Below are 14,577 nucleotides of genomic sequence, written 5' to 3' on the forward strand. Positions count from 1 at the left end.
AGTGTGTGGTGCCACCACATAGTCTGAAGTGTGAATAATAATAAAGATATGGGGTTTTTGTATTTAACTGAATTCTACTGTCCAGGAAGCTTATTCCTTTGTATCTATCCTAATACAGAGTATATATCAACTCCCTGGATGCAGGGATGCAAAATCTTTGGGGAGGGGGTTTAATGGACTTCAGTTGGCCTGTGAACTCCTTAGAACTGCCCACACAGTTTTCAAGTATGTGCATTTTTCTGAGAAGAGGGTACCTAGCATTCACCAGATTCCTATCATAACCCATGGGGCCCAGAGCCAGATCCAGTGACAACCTGTTATTTGCACTCGTGGCACCAACATCTGATTTTCATGAATATGTATGTACTGAACCCATGGCTCAGAAAAGATGCTGTGTTTCCACTGAGAGACATCAATCTCAAAATGGAAAGCTCCAGCTGGAGTTAAGATATCACTCCATATGTCTTCGGTGAAAAAAGAGATCTGGAAAAGAAATGCAGGGCAGAGGTCACAGCCGAAAGGACAGGGCCCAGACTGGTGTCTTCATGAAACTCAACAACATGGTGACAGAATAAACAAAAGCAGGCACAGAAAAAGAAAGAAGGACGAAGTATATTCTAAGGGTAGTTGTGATGATGGATGGGTTCAAAAACCCAAGAATGGCACAAAACAAAAACTATACCTGGTAACATTTTAGCCTAAATTGAGTCTCATTAAGAAAACCTGAAGGATGACCAACCAAACACACAGGGACAGATGCCAGAGGATATTTTTTCTCCTATTCAGTTTTTCCACTCTGAGATTTTACTATAAAAATTTTACTCCCTCTGGAAATAATGCTATTATTTACTCATTGACCATATGCTTTTTCCCTCTCATACAGTCCTCCAAGCTCAGTCCCATAGTTGATCGAACATGTTCCATGGGCATGCATTGTGGTGAGAGGACATATAAAATTCAGGAAGGCACAGGAAGAGGTATTCATTTGGAAAACCCTGGGAATGGGGGCAGAGGTTTACTGTACATGCTGAAGACACATGCCAACAACTTATAGCCTCATTCTAGAAGTCTTTTCTAGAGGGATTTGCTTTCCCAAGGCATTACTTTCTCTGTTTTCTAAAGGATGCTCAGCTTTCCTATTCCCATTTAGCTGTGTTATTGAATAGTGCAACAAAATTCCTTTTTTCTTTAGTTTTTTTTTTAAATTCTGCCACTGAAAATTACTGGGATTTATTTCCCTAAGTGCAAATGCCTTTATTTTTCCTGATTAAAAGAGAAATTTTTATGCTCATATCTTGTACCCCAAGCAACTACTTTGAAGATAAAAAATATTAGCTACTGCTGTTCTCCTATTATTTTGTTATGAATTTCTTCCCTTTTTCTCATAAAATAAAAAGGAAACACAGTTTAAGGATAGGGAAGCAAGGAATATCTAAACTGCAATTCTTTCTGCTATCCCCATACCTACCCTGACATAAGCAGGGTTAACAATTTCATGTTGGTTCTTCCAGGTTCTTCTTTCATGCTCTATAAAATCTTTGCTTAAAAATGACAACAAACTCAATGCCCCACTTTCAATACCCTGTCATGTAAAAACCAAAGAGCAGAAACTCTTCCTTGGGAAAGATTGCATAGCATTCCACTATAAAGATGTAATGAAATTTATAGCGCCAATCTCCCCCTCATACTTTCATGATATTAAAAAATTAATCACTTTTGCATTTGATGAAGACTAAAAGCTCTCAAGTGCTCAGAAGAGCTTTTATTTGGGATCATTTTAATTGTTCCATTCTCATTTCTGCTCCACCTCCTTTGCTTCCTGATTAGCCTCTAAGCAGAGTCTGGCACAAACAGTTGCCCAGGACTAATTTTTTTCTTTCTTAAATATTTTTACATGACCCAGAAGGACAAAACATTGGCTTAAAGGAATGGCCAAGGCAGTTTTTAAAATGCATTCTCCTATTTTTGCTCCTTATTGAAGTATTGTATATGATGTAGAGTCTGTCCTTACCGGTTAGAATGCAATTCATGTTGCTGGTTGGAAAGCAAAGTGTTAAAAATAATGGACTAGGAACACTGAGCAATTTTCCTTTTATCTTCTCCTCAGCATGGTGTTCACATGCTTCTATTAAGCCTTGCCTAATTTCCATTAAGCACTTCTTCTTAAGACTGTCTCATAAGAAAACAAATGCCAAATTGTGGGAATGTGCGCTGTAAAAGAGCAATCATGCTGTATGTTTATGAATTTTGTTGGAATTATTTCTCTGCTAAGATCAGGACTCAATCAGCAAAACACTCTCCTGTGGAAATTTCATCTTTATACATCAACTCTCCTTCCACTTTTATGTCCTGCACCAGGAATTGATGCCATTCTTAATTTTTTATTGTTTTGTCAGAATCACACACCTTACATTTTCCTTTCATCTACAAGTGTGGCTAGCAAGCTACTGTCTTTCTGCCCTTGGGCAATAATAAATGAGTTGAGAGAGAGACCATATTTTTCCTTTTGCTCCTCAGGATGATTAAATCAGTTGGCAACACATGTAAGTCAGATCTCCTTTAGCCAAAGATAAACATATACAATGCTTCTTTGAAATATGCAAATCATATTCTATGGTACTAGCTCTCACTTCCAGGGAGGTTCCTAATTGCAAACATTCCTAGTGAGTTTCTCAGCCTACATTCCTTGGCTTAATCCCGATCTTTTTCCTCCTGTCTCAGTCTTAGAGTTCATTATTCCAGTGGATTTGCAATTATCCCCTATACATGTACATGGAGAGAAGATAAAAAAGATAGTCTGCGGAAGCACCAAATGCATAACACAGCTCAAGGCTGTGGAGGAAAGGAAAGGGGCAGTGGGGCTATGAAATGGTTGCCCCTCTCCCCAAACTCTGGGGCACATTTGTTGCCATATCCCAAAGCATCCCTGATTCCAACTCCCTCACCCTGTACCTAATGCCTGGGCCAGGAGGCAGACCTGCCTACTGCTTCGCTCTCTGGCCTTCCTCCAACAAATTATTTTCTTTATCATTTTTACCTTGAAATAATTTCACACATGCAGAAAAGTTACAAAAATACTACAGAGAGCTGGGTACACTGTTCATTCAGCTCCCCCAAAGCCATCATATTATAATATATGCTTTATCATTCTTCGTTTTAAATGTCGTTCTTCGAAATATTTCATAGTAACTTGCAGATACGATGCTTTGATTTGCAGTATGTATTTCTGAAAACATTTTCCTAAAAGCCATAGCACTCATACAAAAATTATGAAGTTAACATTGGTACAATATTATTACTATACTTATGTGCACATATTCAAATTGTGCCTTTTGTCAGAGTAATGTCTTTTATAAAGGAAAGAAAAACAAATTCTCAGGCCAGAATCACATGCTGCATGTAAGGTCATGTCTAATCTTCTTGCATCTGAAATAACCCCCAGTCTTCTTTTTGTCATTAAAAGTAAAGACCATTTATTTTATGAAGCATCCCTTAGTTCAGGTTTGATGTTTACTCATTAGACTAAATTGTTTGCTATTCCCTTTTCCTTCTAGATTTAAAGAAGAATTTACGTTTACTTTTAATACTTTAATTGGTTAAAATACAGGCAATACAGAGGATGAAATAAAGAAGACATATTTACTTCACTCTTTTGCAGGGAGGGTTCTGGGGATGGAACCCACATTAGGCAAGTGTTTTACCACTGAGCTACACCTCGAAGCCCTTTCTTTCCTTTTAAGGTAAAATTATATGGAAACCTTGATTGGTTACCTTCAGTCCATTTCCTGCATACAGTGAACTGATCCTTCTATAACCACCCCCACAGCCCAGTGGTTCTTTATTCTCTTAGTACAAAGGCAAACTCCTAACCATAGCAGACAGACTTCCCAATCTGAGCAAAGATAGGCCAGGTAACCATTTCCAAAAATGCCCTCCTCAAAAAGATCATGGCATTTAGGATGCTGCCACATCTCAGCAAATCTTACAATCTAGAACTGGTGATATAAATCAAGTTTTGTGATAATACAGCAACTAACAATTCAAGATCTACAAGCTTGCCAAAAATAGGCAAGCCTTATATGTAAACACAAACATCAAGTGAAAAATACAGTCTTGCTATGTAATTCAGGCTGGCCTCAAACTTGCAGTGATCTTCCTGCCTCAGCCTCCCAGGTGCTGGGATTATAAGCACATACCACCATGAAAGGCTGTATTCATTTTTCTACAAATGTCTCAAACTTATTCTTCTTTATGATTGAGCAGATATCCACTCTGTATAAATACCACATTTTCTTTATCCATTCAACAGCTGATGGGCATATAGGTCACGTTCAAGATTATATACAGATTTTTCCAACATCATTTATTAAACAGACAGTCTTCTAGTTAACATGTTTGGCCCCTTTGTCAAAGATAAGGTGGCTGAGTGTGTTTGTAGTTGTGTCTATATCTTGTTTTGGTCTAACGATCTTCAGGTCTGTTTGTTTGTTTGGTTTTTGCCAGTATTATGCTGATTTTATTATAGCAGCTTTGTAGTATAATTTCAAGTTTGGAATTATGGTGCCTCCTGCCTTGCCTTTGCTGCCCAAGATTGTTTTTGCTATTCTAAGTTTCTTATGGCTCCATATGAATTTTAGGAATGTTTTCTCTAGATCTGTGTGCTATGCTAATGGTATTTTAATCAGGATTGCATTGAATATGTATAATAGTTTTGGGAATATAGCCATTTTCATGATGTTGGTTCTTCCTATCCATGAGTAAGAGATATCTTTCCATTTTTTCAATTTCTCTTCAATTTCTCTTTTCATAGTACTATAATTTTCAATGTGTAAATATTTTAACTCCTTTGCTAGATTGATTCTTAAGTGTTTCATTTTTTTTATGTTATTGTGAAGGATGTGGTATCCCTAATTTTTCTCTCAGTGAGTTTGTGTACAGGAATGCTATTGACTTTTGAGTATTGACTTTCTATCCAGCTATGCTGCTTAATTTGCATATTAAGTTTAGAAGTCTATTGGTGGAGTTTTTGGATCTTCTAAGTAGAGTATTACGTATTTTGTGAATTTCACTTCTTTTCCTATCTTTATTCCTTTTATTTTTCTCTCTTGTCTAATTGCTTGGACTAACATTTCCAGAACTATATTGAATAGGAGTGATGATAGTGGACAACCTTTTCTTGTTCCTGATTTTAGAGTAAAAACTTTCTGTTTTTGTCCATTTAGTTATGTGCTGGTTCTTCTTTTGTCATAGATGGCTTTTATCAGATTGAGGTAAAGACCATCTATTTCATTTTTCTCTAGGGATTTTACCATGAAAGAGTGCTGGATTTTATCATAAGCTTTTTGTGAGAGAACAAGCAGTCACCAAGAAGCAAGTCCTCCCTCTGAATTGGTGCCATGTGTGGGCCACTGTGAGAAGAGCCAGATACCAGCCTTTTCCTGTGAGTCAGCACCATTTGTGAACTGCAGGAGAAGAGAACAAGAAGTCACCAAGAAGCAAGACCTCCCTGCAAATCAGTCCCATGCACAGGCCACTGGGCAGAGAACCAGATGCCAGCCCCCTCCAGCAGTGGGCTGGGAAGCAAGAATAGCCACCCCCCCCCCAACACACACCATAAGCGACTGGCTGATAGGGAGAAACAGGCTGTGATGATAGCTATTGAGTTAAAATATAATTTAATGCTTATAGTGTTTAGTGTTTCACTGACTTTGCAGGTCTAAAGCTGATAGTCTGATCATCTATTTAGAGCATAAAAATATGCAATGTAGGATCTCCTTCTAAAGGTTGTAGCCACTGTTATTTTCCTATCATCTTGTTTTGAAGGCTTGTATCATTTTCATTATTTTGTTGGATTGGATTTTATTCTGTTTTATTTGACTTCATGATATCCAAAGAAATGGGCAGCTATTTTAAAGATAACAAGATGTATTATGGTAGTCATTTTGGCTTTAATATTATCTTGTTTTGAAGTCCTTTGCTGCATCCATTGTTGTTTTAATTGGTTCTATTCTGTTCTGTTTTCTTTGATTTTTACTATGTCTGAAGGTATATGCAACTATTTTGAAAACAACAAGAGACATTATGGTAACCATTGTTGATTTTGTATTGTTTTGAAGTCCTATATCACTTACATTGGTTTGTTTTGATTGGTTTTATTCTATTTTATTTTGCATGATTTTATTCTCTTTAAAATAAATTTTCAAAAGCTTTTTTTTTATTTAAGGAGAAAAAGAAAAAATAGAAAAAGGGTACAAGTTATACAGAATTTCAGAAAACATAAACAGTAGGAAATCACTAGTTAATAGATTACATATTGTTATCTTAGAAATAGTTGTTCAAATTACAAAACTAAAGCATATAAAGTGGACTTTCAAACAGTGAGACTGGAAACAGTTTTGTTCAATGATCCAACAAAACTCAGTAATATGATTATCTATCTTATACACTTAAATATATATGCAGTTATAACCTTTAGAGCACTTTCTTTTCCTTTCTTTTGTACAATGACAATTACACATTTTGGGTTTTATTACTCCCACAGTTCTTATTAATTTTTTTGAAGACAGTAAAACCAAATGTGCCATAACAGAACAGAGTCAGTCAAATCAAAAGGATGGGCATAATAGATAATGTAAAAACAAAATACAAGGTGATCAGCAATGGTTACCATACTGCCTCTTGCTATCTTAAAAAGAATTGCCTATATCATCAGTTATAATAAAATTGAACAAAACAGTAAAGAATAAAACCAAAACATTGGAGACATTACAGGACTTTAAAAGAAAATAATAGTCAACCGGGGTGGGCGTCATAATGAATCTTATTGTCTTCACAGTTTTGCCTATACTTTTGAACTTGGTACTATCAAGCACAGCAGAATAGGGGAAAATCAGTCAAAGCAAGATGGTGAGGGCCATAAAAAATCAAGTTAATAGGAAATCAAAGTGGGTTATTGTAATGTATCTTGCTTTTTTATTTTTCTCTTAATTAAAAAGATAAAAATAAAAAGTAAATAATTTTTAAAAAGGAGATTGAGATAAAAGAGGGCATAATAACAAACCAGCGGAGGTCAAAGCATAACCATTTAAGCAAAATAGTGTTTCATCCAAGATATCCTGACATAATCTATTGAGTTGATCATGTGATTTTTGTATTTCACTCAGTTAATATGGTATGTTACATTTATTGATTCATGTGTGTTGAGCCATCCCTGCATTCCTGGGATGAATCCCACTTGATAGTGTGTGTAATCTTCTTGATGATTATTTGCTGCATTCTGTTTGCTAGTATTTTATTGAGGAATTCTGCATCTATGTTTATTAGAGAGATTGGCTTGTAATTTTCTTTTTTGATTCTTTCTCTGGTTTTGGTATCAGAGTAGTATTTGCCTCCCAGAATGAGTTACAGAGAATTGTTTCCCTTTCAATTTTCATTAAAATTTTTGAGGAGTATCAGTATTAAATCATTTCTAAATTTCTTGTATTATTCATCTGTGAATCCATCAGGACCTGGGCTTTTTTGTTGTTGGTAACTTTTTAATTACATTTTCAGTTTCATAACTGATATTGGGTTGTTTAGAAGTTTTGATCCAGCTTTAGTAATTCACATATTTCTAGGAATCTGTCCGTTTCTTCCGTGTTCTTGATCCTATGAGAGCAAAGGTTTTCAAACTAAGTATTGATGATCTTCTGTATATATACCAGTTTTGTAGTAATTCCACTCTTTTCATTCTTTATTTCATGAATTTGGGTTTTTCTTTCCTTTTCTGGTAAGATTGGCTAGGGGTTTATCAATTTTATTTATTCTTTCAAAGAGCCAACTCAATTCATTAATTCTTTGTATTCTTAGTCTCAATTGCGTTAATTTCTGCTCTGATTTTTATGATTTCCTCCTTTCTTTTGGTTTTGGGCTTGACTTGCTCTTCTTTTTCTAGATGTTTAAAGTGTAGCATAAGGTTATTTATTTGTGTTCATTCTGTTTTCCTGATGGGGGAATTCACAGCAATAAATTTCCTTCTGAGGACTGCTTTCGCTGCATCCCACAGGTTCCAGTAAGTTGTGTGCACTTTCGTTTCTTTGTAGATATTGTTTAATTTCTTTAATTTTGTCTGTGACCTTATGATTGTTGAGTAGTGTATCATTTAATTTCCATGTTTATGGAATTTTTGAAGTTTCTTTTGTCATTTATTTTCAATTTCACTATGGTCAGATGCCAAAGACTTAAACTAGACTCATGCCTAAAGTCAAAATGAATCAAAGATCTAAATATTAAAACAGAAACACTAAATCTACTCGAAGACAAGAAATGTTGAGGACATAGAGTTGATGAACAAAAACCAAACTGCATGAAAAGTACTTCAGAGAATCAACAACTGGGATCTCATCTTATCAAAAAGTCTTTGCACAATGAAAGAAATCACCAATACAGTGAAAAGAAAACCCACAGCTTGAGAAAAGATTTTTGCCAACTGTTCCTCAGACAAACGACTTTTATCCAAAACATATAAAGAATTTTAAAAAATCAGGCCCCCCAATTTAAAGTCCCAATCCGACGATGGACATCTGAGATGAACACACAATTCTCAGATAAAGAAACACAAATAGCAAATAAATGTACCAAAAAGTTCAACATCATTGATTATAAATGCAAATTAAAACAACACTGAGATGTTATCTCACCCCACAAAGAATGGCTAACATCAAGAAATTAACCAGAAACAAATGCTAGTGGGGTTGTAGGAAAAAAGGAACCCTTCTCTATTGTTGGGGGGAGTGTAGACTGGTGCAACCACTGTGGAAATCAGTGTGGACATTCCTCAAAAAACTAGGTTTAGAGGTCTATTCAACCCAGTTATTTAAAGTCTGGCTATTTTCCTAAAAGAATTGAAAACAGCATTACCACAGCGATATATGTGCACCCAAGTTTATAGCTGCACAATTTGTAATAGCCACATCTTGGAAACAACCCAAATGTCCATCAACTGAGGAATTAATAAAAAACATGTGGTATTTTTACACAATGGAATACTAGTCACTCATAAGGAAAGATAAACTCAAGGCTTTGTAATAAATGGATGCAACTAGGAACCATACTCATAAGTGAAATAAATCACACTTGCATATGTAAACACTGTATTGTCTCACTAGTGTAAGAAACTGAAAGAGTAAATATGATCCCAAAGTTACAATAGATGTAGTAAAAAGGGAAAAAACTGCACAAAGGGAAATTATACTGTTTGATCAATCCTGCATGCCTGTATCTGTTAGCCTGAGCAATAGCTTTGAAGATAACAATATGCAATATAACAACCATTGTTAAACTCTTATCATGTTTTTGAAATCCTGTATTGTCATTATTTAGTTGTAATTGTTGTTGTCATTTTGCTTATTTTTTTTAATCATTTGTTTGCCATTTGATTTTTCTGTATTTTTTCTCTTTAAGATAAAAAATCTCAAAAAAGAGAGTGTGTGGTTTTTTGCCATTTTCCCTTCTTTTTCAAAATTAAATTTTAATGGCTTCTCGGCCTTTTGGCTAAGACCAAGTGTACTGTCTGTTATTATCAGTTTAATACCTGATATGTTCTCTATCTGAGGACAACATAATAAATGGATTTTTGGAGCTGGGAGATGAAATATGACCTTACTGCATTCATTCCACACATTGACCTGGTATTGCAGTACCTTCAGGAATGGTGCACCAAACTCCTCCAAAAACCTGAATTTTAATGCAATTGTACTTCACTATCTATAAAAACCAATTGCATCAAGATATACAAAATTTCAGTGAACAGGAATAATTCCAAAAGAACTATTTTTACAATATTGTGACTATAGTTAATAATAATGTATTGTACTCTTGACAAATGCCAGTGGTTTTCACCATGAAAAACTATGTGAGGTAATGCGTGTTTTATTAGCTAGATTTAGGCATCTTAAAAAAATATATATATATATGTCTTATACACAATAAGTACAACTTTTATCTGTTAATTAAAATTATTTTAAATAGAAAACTAACTCCAGAAGGAATACATACATCAATTTGAAAGGCCAAACAACAAGGCACCTACTAATATAGAAAATACTTTCATGATTTTGGGTTATGAAAGGATTACTAAAGAAGTGACAGGAATAGCTTAATACAGTGAAGAAATTTTATTTACATATTAAAATACAATATTCAGATGAGTGAAGGGAGAGGCTATTTGCAATACAAATAACTTACAACTCATTCAGAATACGCAAAGAGCTCATACAAATCAATATGAAAAAGACAACCCATACAAAGGGAAATTATATGAAACTTCTTACTGGAAAACTACATTTCACCTTCTGGGTCATGTTTATCACTGTTCTGGAAACTTATTGATTTATATCCATAACTGTCATATGTATATTGTAAGAACAAGGGGGACTGTGATAGAACTTTCTGATGCACTACTGTTAAATAAAGAGCTCCTGAAGAAAAAAATTACCCATAATTTGGTGTGAACAAAACTCAAACTTTTCTCTCTATATAAAAACACCACAAAAATTCTGTGTGGATCATTCATGTTGGGGGCATTATCCTTAACAGGAGAGAGTAACTGTGTAAGGCTATTTAGGCAGAAATAACAAGGAAAATTCACCATGTATTCCTCAAAGCTTACTCAAATCAATAAAAAAAATCACAAGGGGATTAGGGATGTGGATCACTATAGAGTATTTGCTTAGCACGCATAAGGCCTTGAGTTCCATCCCCAACCCAGAAATGAGAGAGAAAACAATCATTATTCATTTTTGAATCACTGATCATACAGAAATATGTTAAACTATAAACCAAGATTCTAAATATTGAAGTTAATTCTAAAATGTCCTATAAAATCACTCCATGCCTCCTGCCTCCTGATTGAGCCCCGTGTAACACTATCTCTGTGAGTGTGACCTGCACCTAGTAGTTCGCTCCTAATCAGCAAAATACACCAATGTTGATAAGTGTGATTTCTGAGATTAGTTACATAAAGATCCTGGCTTCTGTCTTGCTCATCCTCTGGTTTTCTCACACATGTGCTCTGATGATTAAGCCGTATGCCCGGAGCTGTCCTATGGAGAGACCCATGTGGAAAGCAACAAGAGCAGACTCTATTTAACAATCTTCTGGGGACTCTTTGCTGCCAACAGCCACATGAGCATGAGCTTGGAAGACCATCCTTCCTAGCTGAGGTTTGGGATGACTGCAGCCTTGGCTGACACTTCGATCACCACTCTGTGTCGATGTCCGCTCCCGGCCGGCAGGAAGGACACACGACAAAGTCTGGTAGTGGACAACCTTTTCTTTTTATTTTCCTTCTCCGTACAGCCTGCCCTGGGTTCTCCCAGCTGAAGCCTCCTCTGGTCCGCTCCCCGCGGCTCCTTTTGTGCTTCAGTCTGCCCCAAAGCCTCTACCGGTCCGCTCTCCGCGGCTCCTTTTTGGGCTTTTACTTCTGGGCTTCTACCTGGCTTCTTCTTCCGCCCAGGGGTGGCACCGGTATATATACGGGTACAGTGTCCAATCATGTTAAAGTAAGCAAGGCAAGCTGATTGGCTAACATCATCAGTTGCCAGGCAGACTATATTGTTGAGCGGGTTGTTTACGCGGTAAGCAGGAAACTAACATATTCGATGGGAGGGGTAATCTACCTCAGGCTTCGCTCTTTACTACAGGCCTCACGTCCGCCAAGTGAGGCGACCGGGCTCGGGGCTGCGGCTCCCAACATCTCCCCCTTTTTTATTTTTTATGAATGTGCGCATCGTAGCCCTTCCTGGACTGGGTGCAGAGGCTTATGCCCTATGCGTAGGTCCACCGTAGGTCCTTGGCTTAGACCCTGGTTGGCCATGCCATGGTCTGCCAAGGCCCTGAGGCCCTCGTCCTTTTTCTAGGGCCAGGCACAAACTGGACGGAACCTGGATGCACACAAGCTTGCACTCATTTCCTCTCCGTAAAGAAATCCCCTCGGAGAGAAATTTAGACCTGGGCAGCATCTAACAGTCCAGCGGCTTACGTGCAGGATGGGGTAGGGCCTGGCTTAGGTCGAGTCGTGCTGGGGAGGCACGCTCTTACCCGTCATTGACTCACCTACCCTGCTGTGTATTGTCACCTTATGGAGGAGAATGAGGGATGCCCGCCATATCTAGACTCGGTCGTGGGCCAATTGAGCAAGCCATGCATATGCCTGAGGATCTTCTTGTCCATTTCGGGCTACCGCTATTTCTATTCATCTTATTGGTTGGTCTGTGATGGATCTCCAGTAGGGCAGGTCTGATCTTTAGTCGAGGGCTTTGTTGCCCGTGTCAGTCTCTCCGGTATCCACAGTGGTTCTCGTCCCGATTCCTGTGGGAAAACACAAACCGCGCCTCGGTTCCAGCTGACCACTGGATCCGGGCCCATCCATTGTCCTGCCATAGATAACCGCGCCTTTGGAGGCAGGCCTTGGCTTACTCCCCCTTTTTGTTTTTTATTTTTTATTTTTTATTTTTATCTTTTTCGTTTTTTTTTTTTTTTTTTTTTTATTGGTACCAGGGATCGAACTGGCGATTGCCTGCTTACAAGGCAGGCGCTTATGCCGCTAAGCTAAATCCCCAGCCCCCATTTCCTCGACCGGCGTTTTTCTCAGCCTGCTCGGCAGAGAACTCTGTGTACCAGGCTCGCCAATCCAGGTAACTACCCGAGGGCAGACACGCCTTTGCCAGCTGAATCCAGTCCGCGGGGGTGAGGGGCCCAGAAGACAGATTCTCCAGCATGGCAATGGTGTAAGGCGCAGTCGGCCCAAAAGTTGTAACTGCATTTTTAAGTTCTCTAATCTGCTTTATCTCAAAAGGCTCCCATACATTGCGTCCCTGGCCCATAGCTACTTGTACAGGAAATATCCCGTAGGGGCCACTATCTATCCCAGGTGGATGTACCTCATGAGACAAGCGTCCCCCCTGCCAAAGCCGCCTGTAAAAATACCGACCCGCCGGCGGCGGAGCATAAGACAGCGGCCGTGATTGGGCGGAAAATGGGGGCCCGTGCATCACTTCCTGTTCTTGTGAAAGGGGAGAGAGCTCCCAGGCGGCCGCCTCGTGGCGAGGAATCGCCTCCGGAAACGGCCCCCAAGGTGGGGCGGAAGGCTTCGCCTCCCTCTCGCGCCGGGGAGCGCTCAGGAGCTCTCTACTCCTCCGCAGACCAGGTTGAGCAGAGCGCAATTCGCGGGGCAACGCTGGAAAAGAACCCTGCGACTCCTTATTGAGCGATTTAGGCTCCTGACAGCTGGTCTCTTTGGCCTCCTTGCCATTCAACTTTCCCTCGTCCTCGGAGTCAGACGACTCCGAGGCTAGAGCCCCGTCCTCCTCCTTAGCATCCTTGTTCCCCTTGACGGACCCCTCTCGGGAGCTCCCTGACTGGGCCTGCTCAGATACCCTGCGTACTTTTGTAAGCTCTTGAGAGCTTTCTCCACAACCACCCTCGCTCTTAGTGTTGCTACCTAACATGTTTCCCATCTTTTAATATGTTACTCACCGCGTGAGGCCCAAGGAATCCGCCACTTACGCGTGAGCCTGAGGGGAGTCTAAAAGCCCTGTAGGTGCGCGCCACCCAGAGCCCAGGCTTATCCCCAACTCACCTGTCTCGCAGCTCTGTACTGGAGCGTTGTCCACTTCCACGTCTCGGGGGTGATCAGTCCCCGGGCGGGCCTCCAAATGTCGATGTCCGCTCCCGGCCGGCAGGAAGGACACACGACAAAGTCTGGTAGTGGACAACCTTTTCTTTTTATTTTCCTTCTCCGTACAGCCTGCCCTGGGTTCTCCCAGCTGAAGCCTCCTCTGGTCCGCTCCCCGCGGCTCCTTTTGTGCTTCAGTCTGCCCCAAAGCCTCTACCGGTCCGCTCTCCGCGGCTCCTTTTTGGGCTTTTACTTCTGGGCTTCTACCTGGCTTCTTCTTCCGCCCAGGGGTGGCACCGGTATATATACGGGTACAGTGTCCAATCATGTTAAAGTAAGCAAGGCAAGCTGATTGGCTAACATCATCAGTTGCCAGGCAGACTATATTGTTGAGCGGGTTGTTTACGCGGTAAGCAGGAAACTAACATATTCGATGGGAGGGGTAATCTACCTCAGGCTTCGCTCTTTACTACAGGCCTCACGTCCGCCAAGTGAGGCGACCGGGCTCGGGGCTGCGGCTCCCAACAACTCTGAGCCAGAGGACACAGGTATCTTGAAAGACACTGTGAGCAAATTTATGCTGTCTTAAGGCATTAAGTTTGGGTAATTTGTTGTAAGGTATATAGGTAACTAATATAGTACAATTTATTTAAGTGTATCTTAATGTAAGTTATCAAGTAGCACAATATTAAATCTACTTGTAAAAACTGAACGAGGAAAAGATGTTCCCTTCCTTTTCTGCCCTGGAAGATAAACCCAGAAGAAAACATGTATCAACAATATTTGCTTCTTATTGCTGTTGCAACAAATCACGATCACAACACTTTGATTCTATTGTCACACATCCTTCCCTTACTCTGATTCCCCTGTCTCCCTTTTACACATATACACTCTGGAATGATGACATTGTGCCCATCTACGAT

General features: G+C 39.3%; 1 protein-coding gene and 1 non-coding gene across 6 annotated transcripts in view; one reads left to right on the top strand and one right to left on the bottom strand.

The window, feature by feature from the left end:
• The window catches only part of Pir (pirin), a 114,229-nt gene that overhangs the window by 32,487 nt on the left and 67,165 nt on the right, over positions 1-14,577 (bottom strand). The window lies entirely within an intron of this gene.
• Positions 9,512-9,702, top strand: LOC111754882 (U2 spliceosomal RNA). Its single transcript, XR_002789557.1, has one exon. It is a non-coding gene; the product is annotated as a U2 spliceosomal RNA (small nuclear RNA).

This window comes from Cavia porcellus, unplaced genomic scaffold (assembly GCF_034190915.1).
Source record: "Cavia porcellus strain 051 isolate PalLab524CR breed Dunkin Hartley unplaced genomic scaffold, mCavPor4.1 scaffold_33, whole genome shotgun sequence".
Taxonomy (NCBI): domain Eukaryota; kingdom Metazoa; phylum Chordata; class Mammalia; order Rodentia; family Caviidae; genus Cavia; species Cavia porcellus.